The sequence below is a fragment of the Phyllobates terribilis genome, unplaced genomic scaffold, assembly GCF_046119375.1.
Source record: "Phyllobates terribilis strain yellow unplaced genomic scaffold, ASM4611937v1 Scaffold_13__5_contigs__length_258822181, whole genome shotgun sequence".
In the NCBI taxonomy this organism is placed as follows: domain Eukaryota; kingdom Metazoa; phylum Chordata; class Amphibia; order Anura; family Dendrobatidae; genus Phyllobates; species Phyllobates terribilis.
Window position 1 is genome coordinate 245048024 of NW_027362773.1, and position 22284 is coordinate 245070307.

The 22284-nt window shown below is 47.4% G+C and overlaps 1 protein-coding gene across 1 annotated transcript in view; it reads right to left on the reverse strand.

Moving 5' to 3' along the window:
- Window positions 1–22284, reverse strand: part of CUNH16orf78 (chromosome unknown C16orf78 homolog) — a 239201-nt gene that overhangs the window by 11528 nt on the left and 205389 nt on the right. The window lies entirely within an intron of this gene.

The window sequence follows — 22284 nt, forward strand, 5'->3', positions numbered from 1 at the left end:
TGCCTCTCACCACAAGTCGTGGTGGCTCTTCAGGTCGCATGGGTGCTAAGCCTTGCATAGCCTGGGCATTTTTTCAGATCGATAAAGATGACCCAACTCGTGTTATCTGTAACATTTGTCAGCAAAAGCTAAGTAGAGGCCAAAAAATACATAGTTTGAGTACTTCATGCATGAACCGGCACATGGACATGAAGCATAAGTTGCAGTGGGAAGCTCAGTGTGCTACAATGCGGTCTAGCCGGCCGGGCCAACCACCGTCTGCCATATCTTGTGCATCCGCGGCCTCTTCATCCTCTGTGACTGGGGGGACAGCAGTCACACCTGTTTTGGGGCGCAGACCTGCCACCTCTTTACCCGCAACAGCCAGCGTGATTGGCAGGTCATCATTTTCTTTGGAGGTGGTAACACCAGCTGGTCTTGAGCGCTGTCCGACATCGATAGCACCACCTTTGGATCAAGGCAACCTAACATGTCCGCCTGCATCTTCCTCACAGACCGGCAGTTTGCCGGGGACACCCTTATCAACCCCGTCTAAGCACAATAGCCAGCCCTCGGTCCCTCAGATGTGGACAAGTAAAAGACCATTTCCTCCTAGCCATGAGAAAGCTAAGAGGTTGAATTTCACCATCTGCAAGCTCTTGGCTACAGAAATGCTGCCTTTCCGCCTGGTGGACACAGAGGATTTTCGAGACCTTATGTCCGTCGCAGTGCCCCAGTACCAGATGCCCAGTCGGCACTACTTCTCAAAGAAAGGTGTGCCTGCGCTCCACCAGCATGTCGCACACAACATCACCGCTTCTTTGAGAAACTCTGTGTGTGACAGGGTGCATTTCACCACAGACACTTGGACGAGTAGGCATGGACAGGGGCGTTACATGTCGCTGACTGGGCACTGGGTAACTATGGTGACAGCAGGACAAGGGGCTGCTGTCCAAGTCTTGCCGTCCCCACGAGTTGTGCGTCAATCCTCTTTATGTCATTTTTCCTCCACTGCTTCTGCCTCCTCAACCTCCTCTCGGTCTTCCACCTGCACCCAAAGCCTGTCTGGTCATGCCACAAGCTTTCTAACTGCGCAGAAGGGATCCTGCACACCTCCTTACTATGCTGGCAGTAGGGCTCAACGTCATCAGGCGGTTTTTACATTGAAATGTCTGGGAAATGTGAGTCACACAGCTGAGGAGTTGTGGTCAGCTCTGGAGAACCAATTTCATGAATGGTTGTCTCCACTGGACCTGAAACCAGGGAAGGCCGTGTGCGACAATGCTGCAAACCTGGGTGCGGCCCTTCGCCGGGGCAATGTCACACACGTGCCTTGTATGGCTCACGTGTTGAACCTGGTTGTCCAGCAATTTTTAGCCCACTATCCCAGACTAGATGGCCTTCTGCAGAGGGCACGGTCGCTGTGTGCTCAATTCCGCCGTTCGCATCCCGCAGCTCAGCGACTTACATCTCTACAGAAGTCGTTGGGCCTGCCACTTCACCGGCTAAAATGCGATGTGCCTACCCGGTGGAATTCAACTCTGCACATGTTGCAGCGACTGTGGCAGCACCGACAAGCCCTGGTGCAATACGTTCTGACGTATAGCCTGGGCCAACGAGATTCAGAGGTGGGGCAAATCACGCTGGAGGAGTGGTCTCAGATCAGGGACCTATGCACCCTTCTGCACAGTTTTGAAATGGCGACGAAGATGTTTAGTGCTGACGATGCCATTATCAGCATGACTATTCCGGTGATTTACATGCTGGAGCACATGTTAAACAGAATTCGGAGTCAGGTGGTGGCACAAGAGGAGGTGGAGGAAGTAGAGGAGGAGGAGTTGTATGCGGAAGGGCTAACATCTGCAAGGTCCAGACGGTCGGCAGCACCAAGGCGGCAGGCATGTGAGGGTGGGGGAGATGGTTTAACCACGGCGCATGGTAGCAGCCAAACTAGTGAGGAAGGTGCAGGAGCCCAGGAAGAAGTGGAGGACGAACTGATGGAAGACTCATCAGATGAGGGAGACCTTGATCACATTTCTGTTGTGCGAGGTTGGGGGGAGAGGACAGAGGAAGGAAGCATGATTGTTACCTCGCCACCAACACAACAGGGACTTGGTGCTCCTGGATGCGCAACACACATGAGTGCCTTCTTGCTGCACTACCTGCAACATGACCCTCGAATTGTGAGAATTAGAAATAATCCTGACTACTGGGTTGCCACACTGTTAGATCCCCGGTACAAAAGTAAATTTGCAGAAATTATTCCTGCCATAGAAAGGGATGCACGCATGCAGGAGTATCAGCAGAGACTGTTGCAGAATCTTACATGTGCTTTTCCACAAAATACCAGTGGTGCACGTAGTGAATCTCACAGTTCCAACTTGCCAACCGTGGGACCGTCAAGTGTTCAGCACTCAAACCGTAACAGAACCACAGTATCTGCTGGTAACATCAATTTTGCGGAATCATTTCACCACTTTTTTAGCCCATCCTTTGCAAGGCCACAGGAGACAAGAAGTCTGACACATAGTCAACGCCTAGAGACGATGGTACAGGAGTATCTCCAAGTAAACATTGAAGCCACGACTGTGTCACTGGACCCTTGCTCTTTTTGGGCTTCCAATCTGGATAAATGGCCGGAGCTAGCCACTTACGCCTTGGAGATCTTGTCATGCCCCGCAGCCAGCGTTCTGTCTGAACGTGTGTTCAGCGCTGCTGGTGGTGTGCTGACAGATAAGCGCACGCGGCTCTCCACTGATAATGTAGACAGACTCACGTTCATAAAGATGAACAAATCATGGATCCGAAACGACTTTTCTACCCCTGTGTCATCCTGGGGAGAGTAAAAGCTTGATGATTGGTTAAAATCACCCTACCAACCGTTTTAAGCTTTCAAATTACTAATCATGTTTATCTGTATCTTGACTGGAAAATAATTTGGGCTTTGTAGCAGTGTGCAGCACTGATCCTATTAGGCCATCTATAATAAGCTTCACCAGATTTAAAATTAAAAATAATTTTTAGCTGCATCTAGCCCGGAAAATAATTTTGGGGCTCCGAGATGCGCAAGACACATAAGTGCCTTCTTGCTGCACTACCTGCAGCATGACCCTCATATTGTCAGAATTCGAAGTAATCATGACTACTGGGTTGCCACACTCTTAGATCCCCCAAACTTTTCGATCAACCTTTTCATTTTAATAAAGACCAAAAAAATGGTCATTTTTGAAATTATAAGCATTAGCAGGTTGTTAGAAACTGAAATCAAACAGTTTTCAACTCAAAACTTTATTCTAGGTGATGTTATATTTTCACATAGGACCCCTTGTTCGAAAGGAGCTTCTGAACTCTCTCGTCCATTGAATTTGTCAGGTTTTGGATGGTTTCTGCTTCAATTGTTTTGCATGAGGACAGAATACCCTCCCAGAGCTGTTGCTTAGATGTGAACTGCCTCCCGCCATCATAGACACTCCTTTTAATGATGCTCCAAAGGTTCTGAATGGGGTAGAGGTCAGGGGAGCATGGGGGTCACACCATAAGTTTGTCCCCTTTTATGCCCATATCAGCCAGAGATGCAGATGTTTTATGTGCAGCATGAGATGGTGCATTATCATGCAGAAAAATGATCTTGCTGTGAAATACACGGTTCTTCTTCTTGAACCATGGCAGGAAGTGCTGTTTGAGAAAATCCACATACATTATGGAGTTCATCTTTAGCGCCTTCAGGGATCCTAAAGGGGCCGACAATCTCTCTCCCCATGATTCCAGCCCAAAACATTACTCCACCTCCTCCTTGTTGGCGCTGTAGCCGTGTTTGCGTGGGGTGTCCATCAACCAGCCATCCTCCACTCCATTCATCTGGACCATCGAGCGCTGCACGGCACTCATCCGTGAACAAAACAGTTTTGAAATCAGTCTTCATGTAATGTTTGGCCCACTGGAGCCGTTTCTGCTTGTGTGAAGTGGATAGAGGATGTCGACAGGATGGCGTATGCACAGCTGCAAACCTCTGAAGGACCCTGCATCTTGTTGTTCGGGGGACGTTGGAGGCACAAGCAGCTTCAAAAACTTGTCTGCTGCTATGACAAGGCTTTTTTGCCGCTGCTCTTTCAACCTGACGTAATTGCCTGTAGGAAAGAGTCCTCAATTTGCCCTTATCAGCACGCACACGTGTGTACTGTGAATCAGCTACATACTTCTTGATTGCCAAGACACTTCATCCTGATCATCGCACAATGTTGATTGTAGTCATGCCTTGACCTAAACACTCCACAATTTGTTGCTTCTCAGCAGCCGACACATCCTTTTTCTTTCCCATTTTGGCAGAAAATGTAGGCTGCTTAATAATGTGAGAGAGCCTTCTTAAGTAGTCTTGCCTTTCATTGGACACACCTGCCAAACTAATTAGCACAGGTGTCTGCAATTGCTTACAGTGATATAAAGAGCCCTGACACACATCACCATCAATGAGTTTAACTGACAAACAAACAAATTCTTCCCTTATCACTCCTAAACACTTTTTGCATAATAATTTGGAACGCGGTGTACATGTGCTTTTCCACAAAACACCAGTGGTTCACGTAGTGAATCTTACAGTTCTAACTTGCCAACCGTGGTCTGTATGGAATTGTTCAATAAAGGGCCCAAAATTAAGATAACATAGATGGGAGAGGTCTCTATGAATAGGAATTCCTAAGTATTTGATACCCTGTGAGGGCCAGGCAAAGGGAAAGTTGGACTGGATGGAATCCTATATGGATTTAGGGAGGGAGACATCGAGGGCCTCAGACTTCGCTGCATTGATTTTAAAATTTTACCATGTAACAAAGTGATCTATTTCAGCCATAACAGCAGGGATGGATATATGTGATTGAGTGATATATACTAGGACATCATCAGCAAATAGAGAGCACTTGTACTCGGTGCCTCCCACCTCAATCCACCTAATATTGGGGTTATGGCGAATTGATGAGAGCAGGTGCTCCGTCACTAGGATGTATAAGAGAGGGGACAGAGGACATCCCTGCCTTGTCCCATTGGTGATTGTGAAAGGTGATGAAAATGTTCTGACGCACTCCCTGGGCCTTGGGACACCCGGAGCCGGACCCTTTTTGGTGGATGCTGGTGGTTGTAGTCTTCGTGGCGGCGATCCGGTTCCGTGGCTCAGGGCGGTCAAACCAGTGGCGGAACTATTTATGTGGTTTTGATGTTTAAATGTCCGACTACGCCACCCGTGGATTGCGGTCAGAGTGAACCGCCGCTACAGGGCAGACCGCTAAGGCTGGTGTTGTGGGTGCAGCAGAGCGTAGCATAACTCCCCACGGGAGGAGTATAGCCTCAGGGCAGTGTATGCGGAGGATGGGGGTGATGGTGCAGGGCAGCAGCAGTAACGACACGGAGTCAGTGATGCAGTTCAGGGCCTTTACTCACAGTTCTTATTATCCAGACCACGTCTGCAGGTAACGGCTGCCCACGTCGTACTGTGCTCACCAGGTGAGGGGCTCAGACAACTCCCAGATAACTTTGGAGCGCTTCACAGGACCCCCTTTGTGTGTCCTTTGTCTGGACTTTCTTACCAACACTTCTGTCCGGCTGCCTCGGGCCTCCTCTTGGTAAACTTGGCGCCAGTTTCCCTGACCCTATGTGGTGCCTTCCTAGCGGGTGGAGCAAGGGGCTGCGCCACATAAAATGTCAGAGCCTCCGGTTTCTAGCTGAGGGTCGTTTCCTGCCTCCACTAGTTCGGGGACCGGTCTCCCCCTTTGGCCTGACCCCTCCACGCAGGTGGATTCGGGCGTGCGGTGGCGACTCGCCCGTCCGCACCCCTGGGATCCCTTCATTCCTCGTTCCTGGAGCCTTCTCCGCTCCTCTTCCTTCCTTCTCCCTCTTGCAGGCCTGGGCCTCTGTTACTAGGCCCGCCTCCGGAGCAGAGCTCATGCAGAGCCCCTGCTCCCTGCCACTTCTGCTCAGACTTCTCTGCACTGAACTAAGATGGTGCCCACCTTTTATACTCCCTTCTCAATGCACCCAGGAACTGCTTCCTCCCTGCTCCTGCACTGCAGGGTTCCCCTTCCTCAGTGTTCCCTCCCCCTACTCCAGCCAGGGACAGGGACTGTCGTGCCCATCTCAGGGGCATATTGGTCGCCCTGCCCCACGGCAATGTGGTGTAATGCATGCAGGTGTCGGGTCCTGATCCACACTCCATCCTTATCTGAGAGTGAGATATCACACCTCTGGGTGAGGTGCAATACGTCTGTAGCAACCGAGCCCTCGGTGCTACAGTTCCATTTATCTTCAGCCTAGGTGACGTATTGTGATACAGGGCCGTGATTTTGGCTATAAAAGGGTCCCCTAGACCCCTACCCCAAGCTTTTTAAGAGAATCATATATGGCGTGCCAGGAGACTCTATGGAATGCTTTCTCAGCATCCAACGAGAGTATCTACTTACAAATTTTTAACTGCATCTAGCCCAGGAAATACTTTGTGCCTAGTAGCAGTGTCTGCTAGTCAGCGGATTATCCCGGCTGTTAAGCAAGCTACACCACCTGTAGTTTGGACACTTAATTTTTTCAAAGGAAATGCTTCGGGACCACGGGATACTTAGTGAAGAGCATCAGGAGGCACCCCAAGGCATAGGGGCTGGGACTGGCACTAGGATGCCTTGCGGTGGACAGCCGAGCTCGATCCTTATAAAAGCTTTTTAACTGCAGCAGCTTTAGTGGACGCTACTGGAGCTGGAATTACGCGGCTGCTGGCATGAGACTTGCCCTCCAATAGATCCTTGTAAATGGATTTAAAGTGTATTCATTCAAATTAGAGGGACAATTTAAATTAAAAAGCTTAGAGCTGCCTCCACCACAGGGGGGCTCTCTCGACCCACCAGCGGACAGGCACCAGTATTGGGAGAGGGGGGCTGGCCGTCAGGGTTCACCGCGGCTCTGGCACAAACCCGGCGACACGGAGGTGGCATGGGCAGGAGCGGACTGGCCGTCTCGGCTTCTCACTTTTTGGATTTTAGAAGGGCATGACATGCCTATATCTGTGTCTCCCCCTCCTTTTACTCCTCCACCTCTTTTCTTTTCGCATGACTATATGTACTTGTCACTTTTCCATGTGTTAGTTGTGTCTTCTGAGCAGTTTGTCAGCTTTTGGACACCTTTGAAGGTGTTTTCTATGTGTTTCTATGTGTTTTGTTTGCCTGCCATTGGTTTTAACGGTGTTCGAAGGTGTTCGACGAACAGTTCGACGAACAGTTCGGCGAACACACGGGTGTTCGACGAACCGAACCGAACTCGAACACTACGGGGGTGGCTCAACACTAGTCCCAATGCCAAAATTTTAACAGGACTGCCACCTAGCATGTGTCATTTTTAATTATGATAGTCAACTTTCTGGGACTGTCTGAAAGGCCCCCAGAATATGAGGAGATCACCTGAACCCCAGAAAACATTGGCAGATTTCATAGGCCCTGCTGAAAACCTCCAAAAAAACAGAAATTCTGGAAAGTTTCTTCATTCAGGAAAACAGGGAAAACGGACTAAAGAGATGGAACAGGGCATGAAGAATGGTGAATAGGCATGGGTTCCAAAAGGGCGTGGATGTTAAAAATTGTCAGCACCGAGCTTCGAGTATTGTCAGCACCGAGCATTGTGCAGCATACTGTTTATCTCCCAGATGATGAACTCAAAAAGTTCCCAATTATGTTTATAATACAGCTGTAGTCTCATGTGTTTGAAAGGCATTTGGAACCTTTTGTACAGCAGGACTCAGGTCTGACTATTGCCTGCCACATCTCCACCTGGACCTGCTTCTGTCATCAGGTGCTGCTCAATTCATTCTGTGGGTGGCGGTGGCTGGGGTGAATCTAAGGGTGGCGAACAGGGCAAAGGGCATTTGTCCCGGGCGCAGCCGGAAATGGGGAGCCGTTGGGCCGCATGATGTGGTGTTCCAATGTGTCTCAACAGTGGCTGCATTTTGCCGCCCCCTTGGTGTGGGAGTCGGTTGCTCTCTGAACCAGCCAGCTCAGAGAAGCAATCAATTGTACTTGCGTCCCTAAGACACAAGTACAATTGAAGCCCTGACCACCGGCACTTCCAGGTCAGGGTGACGTCAGCAGCGCAACCAGGTCATTTGATCATGCTGCTGACGTCTCTCTCCAGCGCCACAGAGGTGAAATGAATGTCAGTCTGGTAAGCGCTCCCCTGGAGCTGAAGAGATCAAAGATTTATTGCAATTGTAGGGAGTAGAAATTTATGGAGACATAAGAAGCAAGACGGACACAGTATTGGTGCAGACCCAGTATATGAAGTGGGGGTGTGGGGATTGGTGCGGACACAATTGAGGAGTTAGGTTTTTTTTTATACCAACACACAATAAGGAGTAGGCTGTGGATTAGCGCAGACACACTGAGGAGGGGAGTTCAGGGGATTGGTGCGGACACAGTATGAGGAGTAATGGGGGATTTGTATGGAAACACTATAAGGAGCCGAGAGAATTATTGCTGTGATGAGTGGGGGAGTTTGTGTGGATGCAGTATGAGTAGCGTAGGGATTGGTGCAGACACACTATGAGGAGTGGGGTGTGTCATGGAAAATAATAAAAATCTCTCCCTCCAAACCCCTCTTCCCCCCTCCCCTCTACTATTTGTCAAAGGAGCAAGAGCTTGCAATCTAGACAGCTGGCTCTATGCAAATAGCAGTACACACAACAAGTGGCAAACTCAATTATCCAGGTTAATTACATTACGAATGTAGCCCCTAGTAGAAGAGACCTGTGATGAGTAGACACCTGGCTAAATAGGAAACCGCTTGTTAAGACTCAAAGGAAATCTACATCACCCCGCACAATAGCCAGGACATTTGCACATGTGTGGAATCTGCAGTCTCGTAGGCACCGACATGAAATATGGAATATCGGAAGTTCTATAATTCCAATTGCAATGGGACACATATTTTTAGTGGCATGGTTAGCTAAGGAACAATACGCGTATTTTTCTGTATCTGTACGCCCTGCTGGTGAGCTATAACACAAAAGTACAAAAATAATGGACAGCAGGCAGGTCATGTCTGGTCTCTAAAGAAAGGTAAATTCTCAATAAACAAATATGGTGTCACTTGCTAACTTCTGCGATCAACCAGCGAGAAGTTATTGCAGAAATTAGAGAGTTAATGAAACCATGAAGGGCGAAGACCAGCCCATGTGAGGTCATCACAAGGGAGTGTGTGGGCAGGGCCCCCTCCGGCATAAAAGATCCAGCTGAAGATGGGTCTAGACTCATGCCGGGAGATACATAATTTGTAAACATGGGTCCCTTTCGATAATGGTCCATTGGAGCGCCTCCCCTCCAGCTAAACTGAATCATCTCTGCGATCTGTCTAGTAAGTTTCTTCTGTTAATCCCTTTTTATTTTGTGTAACTATATATTCTGTATTGTATTGTCTCCCTTTGTAAAACCTTTTGTATATTTTTTCATAAACACTGCCTCCCTTTGGATTAAATATAAAATGTAATAGTTCTGTTTCTTCTGTCCTGTAATCGTTCCTCCCCCGAAGCCATACGCTACCCATAAGGCGTCTAATCGGCCAGAACTTATTGGTGGTGGAAGCGAATAATCTTAATTAGGTTATCGTGAAGATAGCAGTGATCGTACGGGGGCATATACACATATTCCATGCACTCAAATTCGGAGGTGTGTACGCCATGCGCTCACTGTTTGCTTGCTGATAACTATATAGTGAGTAATTGGGATTATGTGTGCGCGAATCCCTGACAAATTGGTGGCAGCGGTGGGATATTGTATGATCCTGCTGGTGCCGACCTGACAGGGTGGATTAGTGCAGACACATTATAAAGAGTGGGGGGATTAGGGCAGACACACTGTGAGGAGTGGGGGATTAGTGCAGACACAGTATGAGGAGTGGGGGTATTAGTGCAGACACACTGTGAGGAGTGGGAGGGATTAGTGCAGATTCAGTATGAGGAATGGGGAGGATTTGTGCAGACACACTATGAGGAGTGGGGGGATTAGTGCAGACACAGTATGAGGAATGGGGAGATTAGTACAGACACACTATTGGGAGTGGGGTGGATTAGTGCAGATACAGTATGAGGAGTGGGGGGTTTTTGCAGATGCAGTATGAGGAGCCAGGGGATTGATGCAGACACACTATGAGGAGTGGGGGGGGATTTGTGCAGACACAGTATAAAGAGTGGGTGGGATTGGTGTAGTCACACTATGAGGAGTGGGGGAGAGTAGTGCAGACACAGTATGAGGAGTGGGGGGATTAGTGCAGACACAGTATGAAGAGCGGGTGGGATTGGTGCAGTCACACTATGAGGAGTGGGGTGGAGTAGTGCAGATTCAGTATGAGAAGCGGGGGGATTTGTGCAGACACACTGAGGAGTGGGTGGGGATTAGTGCAGACACAGTATGAGGACTGGGGGGATTAGTGCAGACACTTTGAGGAGTGTGGTGAATTAGTGCAGACACAGTATGAGGAGTGGGGGGATTAATGCAGACACACTGTGAGGAGTAGGGGGGATTAGTGCAAATTCAGTATGAGGAGCTGGGGGATTTGTGCAGACACACTGAGGAGTGGGTGGGGATTAGTGCAGACACAGTATGAGGACTGGGGGGATTAGTGCAGACACTTTGAGGAGTGTGGTGAATTAGTGCAGACACAGTATGAGGAGTGGGGGGATTAGTGCAGACACACTGTGAGGAGTAGGGGGGATTAGTGCAAATTCAGTATGAGGAGCTGGGGGATTTGTGCAGACACAGTATGAGGAATGGGGGGATTAGTGTAGACACACTTTGAGGAGTGTGGTGAATTAGCGCAGACATAATTTGAGGAGTGTGGTGAATTAGTGCAGACACAATATGAGGAGTGGGGGGATTAGTGCAGACACACTGTGAGGAGTGGGGGGCATTAGTGCAGATTCAGTATGAGGAGTGGGGAGGATTTGTGCAGACACACTATGAAGAGTGGGGGGGATTAGTGCAGACACACTATGGGAAGTGGGGGAGATTAGTGCAGATAGAGTATAAGGAGTGGGGGGATTGTGCTGATGTAGTATTAGGAGCCAGGGTATTGATGCAGCCACACTATGAGGAGTAGGTGTATTAGTGCAGATACAGTATGAGGAGTGGGTGGGATTTGTGTAGACATACTATAAGGAGTGGGGTTATTAGTGCAGACACACTGTGAGGAGTGGGGTGATTAGTGCAGACACACTGTGAGCAGTGGGGAGATTAATGCAGATTCAGTGTGAGGAGTGGGGGGATTGATGCAGACACCATATGGAAAGTGGGGGGATTAGTGCAGATACAGTATAAGAGGGGAGAATTGTGTGGATGCAGTATGAGGAGCGGATGGATTGGTGCAGACACACTATGAGGGGTGGAGGTATTAGTGTGGACACAGTATGAGGAGCGGGTAGGATTGATGTAGACACACTATGAGGAGTGAGGGGGCTAAGTGCAGACAGTATGAGGAGTGTGGCATTAGTGCAGCCACAGTATGAGGAGTTAGGGGGATTAGTGCAGACACACTATGAGGAGTGTCTGTGTTTATGTGGACACAGTATAAGGAGTGAGAGGATTGTTGCAGACACTGAGGAGTGGGGGATTAGTGCAGACACAGTATGAGGAGTGGGGGGTTGTGCAGAGCGAACACAGTACAAGGAGCAGGGGGGATTGGTGTGGACACACTGAGGAGTGGGGGAATTAGTGCAGAGACAGCATGAGGAGTTGAGGAGATTGTGAAGACACAGTATAAGGTGTGGGGGCATTGATACGGACACAGTATGAGGAGTGGGGGGATAGGTGCAGACACAGTATGAGGAGTAGAGGGCATTATGTAGACACAGTATAAGGAGTGGGGGACAATGGTGTGGACACAGTATCAGAGAATCAGGAAAGAGGGAGGGATGGGTGTAGACAGTATGAGGAGTGGGGGGGATTGCTGTGGACACAGAATGAGTAGCTGGAGGGGGATTGGTTTGGACACAGTTTGAGGAGGTGGAGTGTGGGGGATTGGTGTGGACCCATTATCAAAAAAGGGTGTGTGGGGGAAGGGCATGGACGCAGTATGAGGTATGATGGGGGAATTGATGCTGCAGTATGAGGGAAAAAGTGTTGCGGACACAGTATGAGAAGTAGGGGGAATGATACACAGACACAATATGAGGAGGGGGTGGTGGGGATTGGTGCGGACACAGTATGGGGAACAAGGGGATCTGTGAGGATACAGTATGGGGAGTGTGGAATATGTGAGGAAACAGTATGAGGAGCGAGGGAGGAATGGGTGTGGAAACAGTATGGAGAGTGAGGGGAGGAAATGTGTGAGAAGACAGTATGAAGAGGGAGGGGGGGATATGTGAAGAGACTATTGGGTAATAGTGTGATGGGACAGTATGGGGAGAGAAAAGTGTGAGGGGGAACAGAATAGACTGGGTTGTGTGGGGCAGTATAGAGAGGTGGCAGCCTGGAGAGCAGTGTGAGGGCACAGCAGGGAGGGGAAAGTATGCAGAGGAGGGGGGAGTATGATGAGGGGGGACAGTATAGCGACTGGGTACTTCAGGGGGGACACAGTGTGAGAGGACAGTCTTAAGAGGGGGCCCAGTATGGAAAGAATTAGGCAGTGTGGAGGGCATAAACCATAAGAGGGACAGTGTGGCATCATATTTTGCGCTGGGAGCACAGTGAGGGGCAATTATTTATTCAGGAACACAGCTTAGGGCAGATATTTTTTATCCAGGAGCATTATAATTATGCTGCTATTTTTAAAGGCACTGGGATGTGATGTGCTGCAGAAAACCAGAGAAGTTGGAAGTCTGCAGAGATGTGCTATGGGTGTGAAAACTCATCATGGCATCTGGACAAGATGAAGGAGAAAAGAAAAAGAAAGACTCCAATCAGAGACGTCGTCTAAAAGGAACCTGGATGTAAATGTTTTTATGATACTGCCTGCATCTCATCAGTACTGTGGTTTCTGTATGGTAAGCAGTCTGTTGGCTGTTAACAACAACTCCCTGTACCACCTTACCATTATTAAGGACATACTGGGAGTTGTAGGTCTATGTGATACAATTTTATATGGGGCTGACCTACCTGACATTGCAATTGATTGCTGTACTAAGCTTGGTGATATATTCATGTACTGATGGTGGTTCTGGTGATGTATTTCTCTACTGATGGTGGTTCGGCTGACATATTTCTGTACTGCTGGTGATTCTGGTGATGTATTCTTGCACTGTTATTGGATTTCGTTATACACGTTATACATGGCTATGTTAATAAAGTATTGTACTGTCTGACAGGTTAAGGGCTACAACCTTTTTATTTATGTTAGGAGCATTAAAGGGGTTGTCCAAGTTTGTGATGAAAGTCAGCAGTCACTCTATGCGACTGCAGACTTCTGAATCCTTACAGCAAATGCATTGCACGCTGTCAGGATCCTGTTGCCAGCAGTGAGAGCAAGAGGTCATGCAACTGCAAGTATGCGATTTGCATACAGGCAGTCACATGCCAACTAGACATTTGTGGCCTTACTCATTACAAGTGAATTGAGTGAGGCCAGACATGGCTAGTTGGAATGTGGCCAGAAGTATGAAAATCGCATACTTGCACTCACATGAACATCCATTCTTGCTGCTGGCACCAGAGAATCCTGACAGTGTCCGATTCGCATGTTGTGAGAATTCAGAAACCTAGAGTGACTGCAGACTTTCATCAACAAACCTGGACAACCCTTTTAAATATAACATTAAACATTGTAGCATGCCCAATTCTAACAGCGTGTAATATACTCACTGTCAGGACTCAGCTCTGCTTCCCGGTTCCAGTGGTCATCACATGATCACTCATATGCAATTTTTATACTTTCAGTCACGTGAAAACTAGCTTCTCTTCCTGCTTCTCTAAGTAAAGTAGGAGCAGCGAGCAGTAGTATTTCACTGAACAGTGAATCAGGAAAAGTAGCTCGCTGACATATAAGTGGTCACATGACAACTACTCAAATGAATTGAGCAGGGTGTGGGGGAAGGGCAAACTGAATTATTGCTCCAGATGCCATAAAACCTAGACATACCTCTGAGCAGTGGTATTGGATGAGATGTCATGACCAGAAGCTCTGCCCAGTGCACAGCACTCCTGTGTAGATTATGCACAAGTATTGTCCCACCCCTTAATCACAAGGTAATGAACAACTCATCAAGAAACAAAAATCGAGATGCTTTATTTACAGAAGCAATCCACAGTAAATGCATTACATTTCAGTCAGACCATTGACCTTCCTCAGAGGCACGGGGATCCGCTATTGATAGGGTGTATATCTACATACAGGACACTGGTTTTCTTACAGTGCATCTGATGAAGGTCAATGTTCTGACCTGTAAATAAAGCATCTTGATTTTCATTCCTTGACAAATGCCAAGTTCTTCATTGCATAGAAATGCTAGCGTGGCTGGGTCATGTATTGCCTCCTAGTCTGGCAGTATGGGTGTGGGAACTCTGCATCGGGAGTAATCAGCTTCTTCGTGTGACCAATGGATCAACACCACACCCTACTTAAACTCCTAGCTTACTGCTGGGAGGTACCAGTTATAGGTTTTACTTGTTCCAGTTCATTCCTGTTATTCAGCTCCTGTTCATACTGTTTGATTCCTGTTTCTGACCTTGGCCTATGTTTAGACCATCCTTCTACCTGATATCTCTGTTCCTGTCCCTGACCTATGCTTGTGATGCAGCTTTCTGACTACCCTCTGCCAGTTCGCTCTATGCGGCCCCTCCGGCTGCTTCTTGCGGCCCGCAGGCACAGACCCCATAACGATCGCGGCTCTCTCCAGCAGTCGCCGACATCAGCGCTGTAGTGCAGGGTATTGCCGCGCAGAGACTGGCTCTCTGCACAACAATACTAGTGTCAGCCGCCAGCCTATCAGAGGCCAGCAGCTGACATCTGCGTCCCAGCGCAGCGGTGTATGACATCACTGCCATGCGCAGATGTCAGCTGCTGGCCTCTGATAGGCCGGCGGCTGACACTGGTATTGCTGTGCAGAGAGCCAGTCTCTGCGCGGCAATACACTGCACTACAGCGCTGATGTCGGCGACTGCTGGAGAGAGGCGCGATCGTTACGGGGTCTGTGCCTGCAGGCCACAGGTGCATAAAGGACGCCGAGGGAACGGAGGACAGGTGAGAATCTTTTTTTTTTTCTCTGTCATGTGAAATACAGCACAGGGGGGCACTGTGCGCAGTATGGGGGGATGGGACCCTGACCGCAGTATGGGAGGACGGGGACCCTGACCGCAGTATGGGGGGACGGGGACCCTGACCGCAGTATGGGGGGACGGGGACCCTGACCGCAATATGGGGGGAACCTGGATGGGGGACATGTCTGCAAGATAAGGACCAGGATGGGGGACCATGTCTGTAATATGGGGGACCTGGGTGGGGGACCATGTCTGTAATATGGGGTACCTGGATGGGGGACCATGTCTGTAATATGGGGGACCTGGATGGGAGACCATGTCTGCAATATGAGGGACCATGTCTGCAATATGGGGCACCATGTCTGCAATATGGGGGACCTGGATGGGGGACCATGTCTGCAATATGGGGGACCTGGATGGGAGACCATGTCTGCAATATGGGGGACCATGTCTGCAATATGGGGGACCTGGATGGGGGACCATGTCTGCAATATGGGGGACCATGTCTGCAATATTGGGGACCTGGATGGGGGACCATGTCTTCAATATGGGGGACCATGGCTGCAATATGGGGGACCTGGATGGGGGACCATGTCTGCAATATGGGGGACCATGTCGGCAATATGGGGGACCTGGATGGGGGGGACCATGTCTGCAATATGGGGGGCCATGTCTGCAATATGGGGGACCATGTTTGCAATATGGGGGACCTGGATGGGGGACCATGTCTGCAATATGGGGGACCATGTTTGCAATATGGGGGACCTGGATGGGGGACCATGTCTACAATATAGGGGACCATGTTTGTAATATGGGGGGACCTGGATGGGGGACCATGTCTGCAATATGGGGGACCTGGATGGGAGACTATGTCTGCATTATGGGGAACCTGGATGGGAGACCATGTCTGCAATATGGGGAACCTGGATGGGAGACCATGTCTGCAATACGGGGGACCTGGATGGGAGACCATGTCTGCAATATGGGGGACCTGGATGGGAGACCATGTCTACAATATGGGGGACCTGGATGGGAGACCATGTCTGCAGTATGGGGGACCTGGATGGGAGACCATGTCTGCAGTATGGGGGACCTGGATAGGAGACCATGTCTGCAGTATGGGGGACCTGGATGGGAGACCATGTCTGCAGTATGGGGGACCATATCTGCAGGATGGAAGACCATGTCTGCAGTATGGGGGACCTGGATGGGAGACCATGTCTACAGTATGGGGGACCTGAATGGGAGACCATGTCTGCAGTATGGGGGACCTAGATGGGAGACCATGTCTGCAGTATGGGGGACCTGGATGGGAGACCATGTCTGCAGTATGGGGGACCTGGATGGGAGAACATGTCTGCAGTATGGGGGACCTGGATGGGAGACCATGTCTGCAGTATGGGGGACCTGGATGGGAGACCATGTCTGCAGTATGGGGGACCTGGATGGGAGACCATGTCTACAGTATGGGGGACCTGGATGGGAGACCATGTCTACAGTATGGGGGACCTGGATGGGAGACCATGTCTGCAGTATGGGGGACCTGGATGGGAGACCATGTCTGCAGTATGGGGGGCCTGGATGGGAGACCATGTCTGCAGTATGGGGGACCTGGATGGGAGACCATGTCTGCAGTATGGGGGACCTGGAGGGGAGACCATGTCTGCAAGATGAGGACCAGTTCAAAAGGTGTATAGAAAATAAAATGGTATCACTAAAAATTTCACTTTGTCATGCAAATAATGCGGCCCCCCAAATTAAATGTTTTTCCGTGTGCGGCCCATATGTCCAGCTGAGTTTGAGACCCCTGTTCTAGCTTCATTTTGTGCTTTAGGTGTTTAATCAACAACTCCTGTGAGTGCTAGTGACCCTACTCGAATATAACCCTGAAGTACCATTTATCACCAAGTTTCAGAATGAAAGTTCTTGTCTTGGGCTATATTAATAACTTGTAGAATTTGACCATAAGAAAGCCTTTGTCTTGCAGTCTATGGTTACATATGAGCTGCAATTATTTCTGTAATGTTAAAAAACAATGTATTTCATATTCTTTTCTAATACCTATTATATAATTACAAGAGATAATAGTAAAATTAATTTCGTAAGTGTTTCTTTATAAACTCATTGTCATCCTTCAACCTCATTTATCATAATTTTTGTTCTTTATGTCAGTAATTGTGTGTGCTGTAAAGCTCCAATTTATTATCGTGATTTACATTTGTTTTAGTAACCTTCATTTCTGAACTGTTTTATCCAATCATATGTCCTTGTACTCTGCTGTTGATTGAAATAAAGATATCCATGATTTTGCAGAGAATTTAACTTTTCATTGTCTGGAAGATTTCTTTTTATGATCATGTTTCACAACTATTGTGACTTCTTTCTGGGGTATATTTTAGGAGAACTCCAAAAGAATAGCCACTTTTTTTGCCTGTATCTAGTATTGGAAATCTATACATTCTGAGCTTTTTCAAGTGTCTTAACTACTCAAGAACTTCCCAAATGTACAAATATTTTAGATTTATATAAATATTTGTCTTAATAGAACCTTACTTTACTTGCCACTAGTGAGGGCGGTCCACTAATATTCCATTTATGGGGGTACTGGAAGTAGAATGAGGCCATTGTGATACAGTTGCAAGATGGCCGAGTCAGGGAAGCATTGGCGAAGTTGCCCCCAGGGGTTTGGTGGAGTCAGATCTTTTTTAGGTAAGATGCAGTAAGTGAAGAAGATATGGTATAACTGTAGAGTTCTACTTTTACTAGCTCGGAGGCAATGAAACTTAGCAGCTACTCAGTTGACCAATGCTCTTGGCAGTTACAAGGGGTACTCCCACTTATCCTCTATCCAGTTGACCCATAGCAATCCCTAGAATGGGGGTTTGGATCTCAGGAACTGGGCTCTGCTGAGTCCTGTCTTGAATGAAACAAAAGCTTCTCCATTCATTGCCTGTGGGACTTCTGGAAATACCCAAGCACTGTACCTAGCTTTCTCCAGCAGTACGATAGATATTGAATGGAGTGAAGGTTGAGCATGTGCACCTCCGCTCTATTCTGTAGAGCTCAGTTACGGGGATTGCTGGAAGACCCATTGGTTGGACCACCAGGGATCAGCAAGTTATTCCTTATCCAATGCCTATCCAGTCCAAGCGCAACCGTCATCAGCTGAACCAAATGTATGTAAAGCTGCTACAAACACATTACAAGCGAGCTACATAAGAAGGAATTGAATGCACGCAAATAATATTTATAACTTTTTTGAGTAGTCCAGATTGCCTCTTGAAGAAGTGGGGATAACAAATCAAAGTAAACACACTTCAGTCACAATAAGAACAAAACTGGTCACTATTGTACCCTCAGTCAACTCAAAGATATTGTGAAACCGTCATGTGGCCCAAAAACTTCTACTCACTTCCTGATGGTCCTTTAGCACATTTTGCCATGTCATACAAATACATTTTTAGATTTTTAACCCCTTTGCGCACTTCACCGTTCATGTACGTAGTAAATATTATAAAAATTAAGTTTTAAAAAATAATAAATATAAAAGCCCCAAATCTCGCTTTTAATAATAAAAAATGATTTGTAAAAAACACCCCCAAACAAACAACAAAAAAACAAGCATATTTGGCCTCACCGCATTTACAATAACCCATACTATAAAAGCAGAACTGTTTTTTTATTTATTATCCCACCATGCAAAAAAATAACGTAAAAAGTGATCAAAAAGTTTCCTGTACTCCATGACAGTACCAATAAAAGGTACAGCTTTCAGAATATGATGACCCCCTACCCCAAAAAAATTGTAAAAAGGTTTTCTTCTGCAAATGTTGGCAAATATAAAAAAAGATATGCTGCATATATCTAACTCGTACAGCTTATATTTCACCTATACCGCTGATATCTCAACTGTGCTACATATTAGAGATGAGCGTTGTTCTACTCGAACTGTTCGCCAATCTCAAATTCGAGCTGTTTTGGGCGGTGTTCGAGCCGGTCGGCGAACACGAACAATTTGAGAAAAATTCGGCTGTTCGAGGTTATGTTCGATAACTGTTCGTGCACCAAAATCATAACTGGATTTTTTCTCAGTAATGATGAAAATTAATGTTAATACGCAGTTTGAGTGTACAGCGGGGCGGGGGGAGGGGCAGGGGATGGATCTCTGCAGGAACAATGAAGATCTCCATTTTTTTTTCTCTTTCCCGCATTTGCAGTGGGGAGGTGCAATCTGTCAGCCTATCAGCAGCGCACACACGGAGCGAAGTGCTTTTTTTCACACAAGCAAGGGCATGTGTGATTGGCAGTGTATGTCACATGTCCTTGCCCTATAAGACCAAGCCATTTTCCCCGTCGCCACCATTTTCTCACTGCTGCAGCTGCGTGTTAGACGGCACCGCTGTTGCTGTGTGCGCTATACCTTGTTAATTTCAAGCCAATTTTCGCACAAATATACAGATAGCTTGGGAGTAGGGAATAGTTGTGATTGCAGTCCTTTTAAGGACTAGGTTACAGCATTTCCTACGACTTTTATCAAGCAGGTCTGTGCTCTTAAATAGATAGATTGTGGGAGTAAAGACTAATTGTAATTGGAGTCCTTTTCAGGACTAGGTTACATCAGTTCCTATCAGTTTTTGCCAGGCAGGTCTGTGCCAGTGCTGTGCAAGTTTTTTTCACAGCATTTGGCTGAATCTAGCAAAGCTAATCCTTTTTGGCCTATTGCAGAGTGTGTTAGTCAGTAGAGTAGCCTATCTGTGTTGCAAGATATACCACCTGTGTATAGAATACCAATTTTTTACTGCACCTAGTGAAGTAAAATCTTTTGGGCATAGCATCATTCTATTAGTCCATCTATACTGACCTCCATCAGGTTGCAAATTAAAAATAATTTTTTTCTGCATCTAGCTCTGAAAAAATATTTGGGCTTCTAGCAGTGTGTGGGACTTGGTCTATTAGTCCATCTATACTGACCTCCATCAGGTTGCAAATTAAAAATAATTTTTTTCTTCATTTATCTCTGAAAAAATATTTGGGCTTCTAGCAGCGTGTGGGACTTGTTCTATTAGTCCATCTATACTGACCTCCATCAGGTTGCAAATTAAAAATAATTTTTTTCTGCATCTAGCACTGAAAAAATATTTGGGCTTCTAGCAGTGTGTGGGACTTGGTCTATTAGTCCATCTATACTGACCTCCATCAGGTTGCAAATTAAAAATAATTTTTTTCTGCATCTAGCTCTGAAAAAATATTTGGGCTTCTAGCGGTGTGCGGGACTTGGTCTATTAGTCCATCTATACTGACCTCCATCAGGTTGCAAATTAAAAATAATTTTTTTCTGCATCTAGCTCTGAAAAAATATTTGGGCTTCTAGCAGTGTGTGGGACTTGTTCTATTAGTCCTTCTATACTGACCTCCAGCAGGTTGCAAATTGAATATAATTTTTTTCTGCATCTAGCTCTGAAAAAATATTTGGGCTTCTAGCGGTGTGTGGGACTTGGTCTATTAGTCCATCTATACTGACCTCCATCAGGTTGCAAATTAAAAATAATTTTTTTCTGCATCTAGCTCTGAAAAAATATTTGGGCTTCTAGCAGTGTGTGGGACTTGGTCTATTAGTCCATCTATACTGACCTCCATCAGGTTGCAAATTGAATAAAAAAATTTTCTGCATCTAGCTCTGAAAAAATATTTGGGCTTCTAGCGGTGTGTGGGACTTGGTCTATTAGTCCATCTATACTGACCTCCATCAGGTTGCAAATTAAAAATAATTTTTTTCTGCATCTAACCCAGCCAATAGTTTTGGCCTAATACCACAGTTTGGCCACTCAGCTCTGCTCGGTTACCATCCATTGTTTTTTTGTGCAAACAACTCCAGAGTTGTGAATTAGTTAACCACCAAAATGAGTGGAAAAAGGCCTGCTGCTGGTGGAAAGGGGAATAGGCGTGTTGGGAAGGGGAAAAAAGGTTGTGTCCGTGGGGTAGGTGCAGAAGAAAGACCATCTTCCAGCCAAACTAAAATGTCTACTTCTTTTAGCGGACAATGTGATAAGATCCCTTTCTTACGGCCACGCCAATCGCTACAAATTCCAGATGAGGCACAAAAACAGCAGGTGCTTCAACGGATATCAAGTGCTCCTTTAAGTGGGCTCTCCTCCACATCAACTTCAACATCACAAATACTCCAGTCCTCAAAGGTGTCACCCAAATCGCACTTGCTTCCTCACAGCTCCCAAATCTCCAGCTGCCCGTCTGAGTATGAGGTAGAACAGATGGTTGAGTCTGCAGAGCTGTTTACTCATACTATAGCCTGGGAATCAGAGGTCGACTCCAGCGCTTCTGTGAATCCAGACGAGGAAATGATCTGCACTGATGCCCAGAATCTTTATGAGTCGGATCCAGGACCAGACGCAGAAGGTTCTGACCATAATGTAGACCCTCATTCCCAAACTGTAACTCCTGTTGGTGGAGACAATGAGGAAGACGATGATAAGACTCAAATACCTGATTGAAGCGACAACTTTAGTTTTTTGTCAGGGCAGGAACAGGTTGGCTCTGAGGACGACGGGTGTGATAACGCACAGGGTGATGATGATGAGGTCGGAGATCCCACTTACTGTCAACCCACAGTCAGCCAAGAGATGAGGTCAGCAGAGGAGGTGGAGGAAGATGCTAGTGACGACGAGGTCAGGTTGCGCCTTCCTGGACAGAGACGTAGTACTGGAAGCACGTCAACAACTGCATCCTCAAACACAACTCTGCCTCTCACCACAAGTCGTGGTGGCTCTTCAGGTCGCATGGGTGCTAAGCCTTGCATAGCCTGGGCATTTTTTCAGATCGATAAAGATGACCCAACTCGTGTTATCTGTAACATTTGTCAGCAAAAGCTAAGTAGAGGCCAAAAAATACATAGTTTGAGTACTTCATGCATGAACCGGCACATGGACATGAAGCATAAGTTGCAGTGGGAAGCTCAGTGTGCTACAATGCGGCCTAGCCGGCCGGGCCATCCACCGTCTGCCATATCTTGTGCATCCGCGGCCTCTTCATCCTCTGTGACTGGGGGGACAGCAGTCACACCTGTTTTGGGGCGCAGACCTGC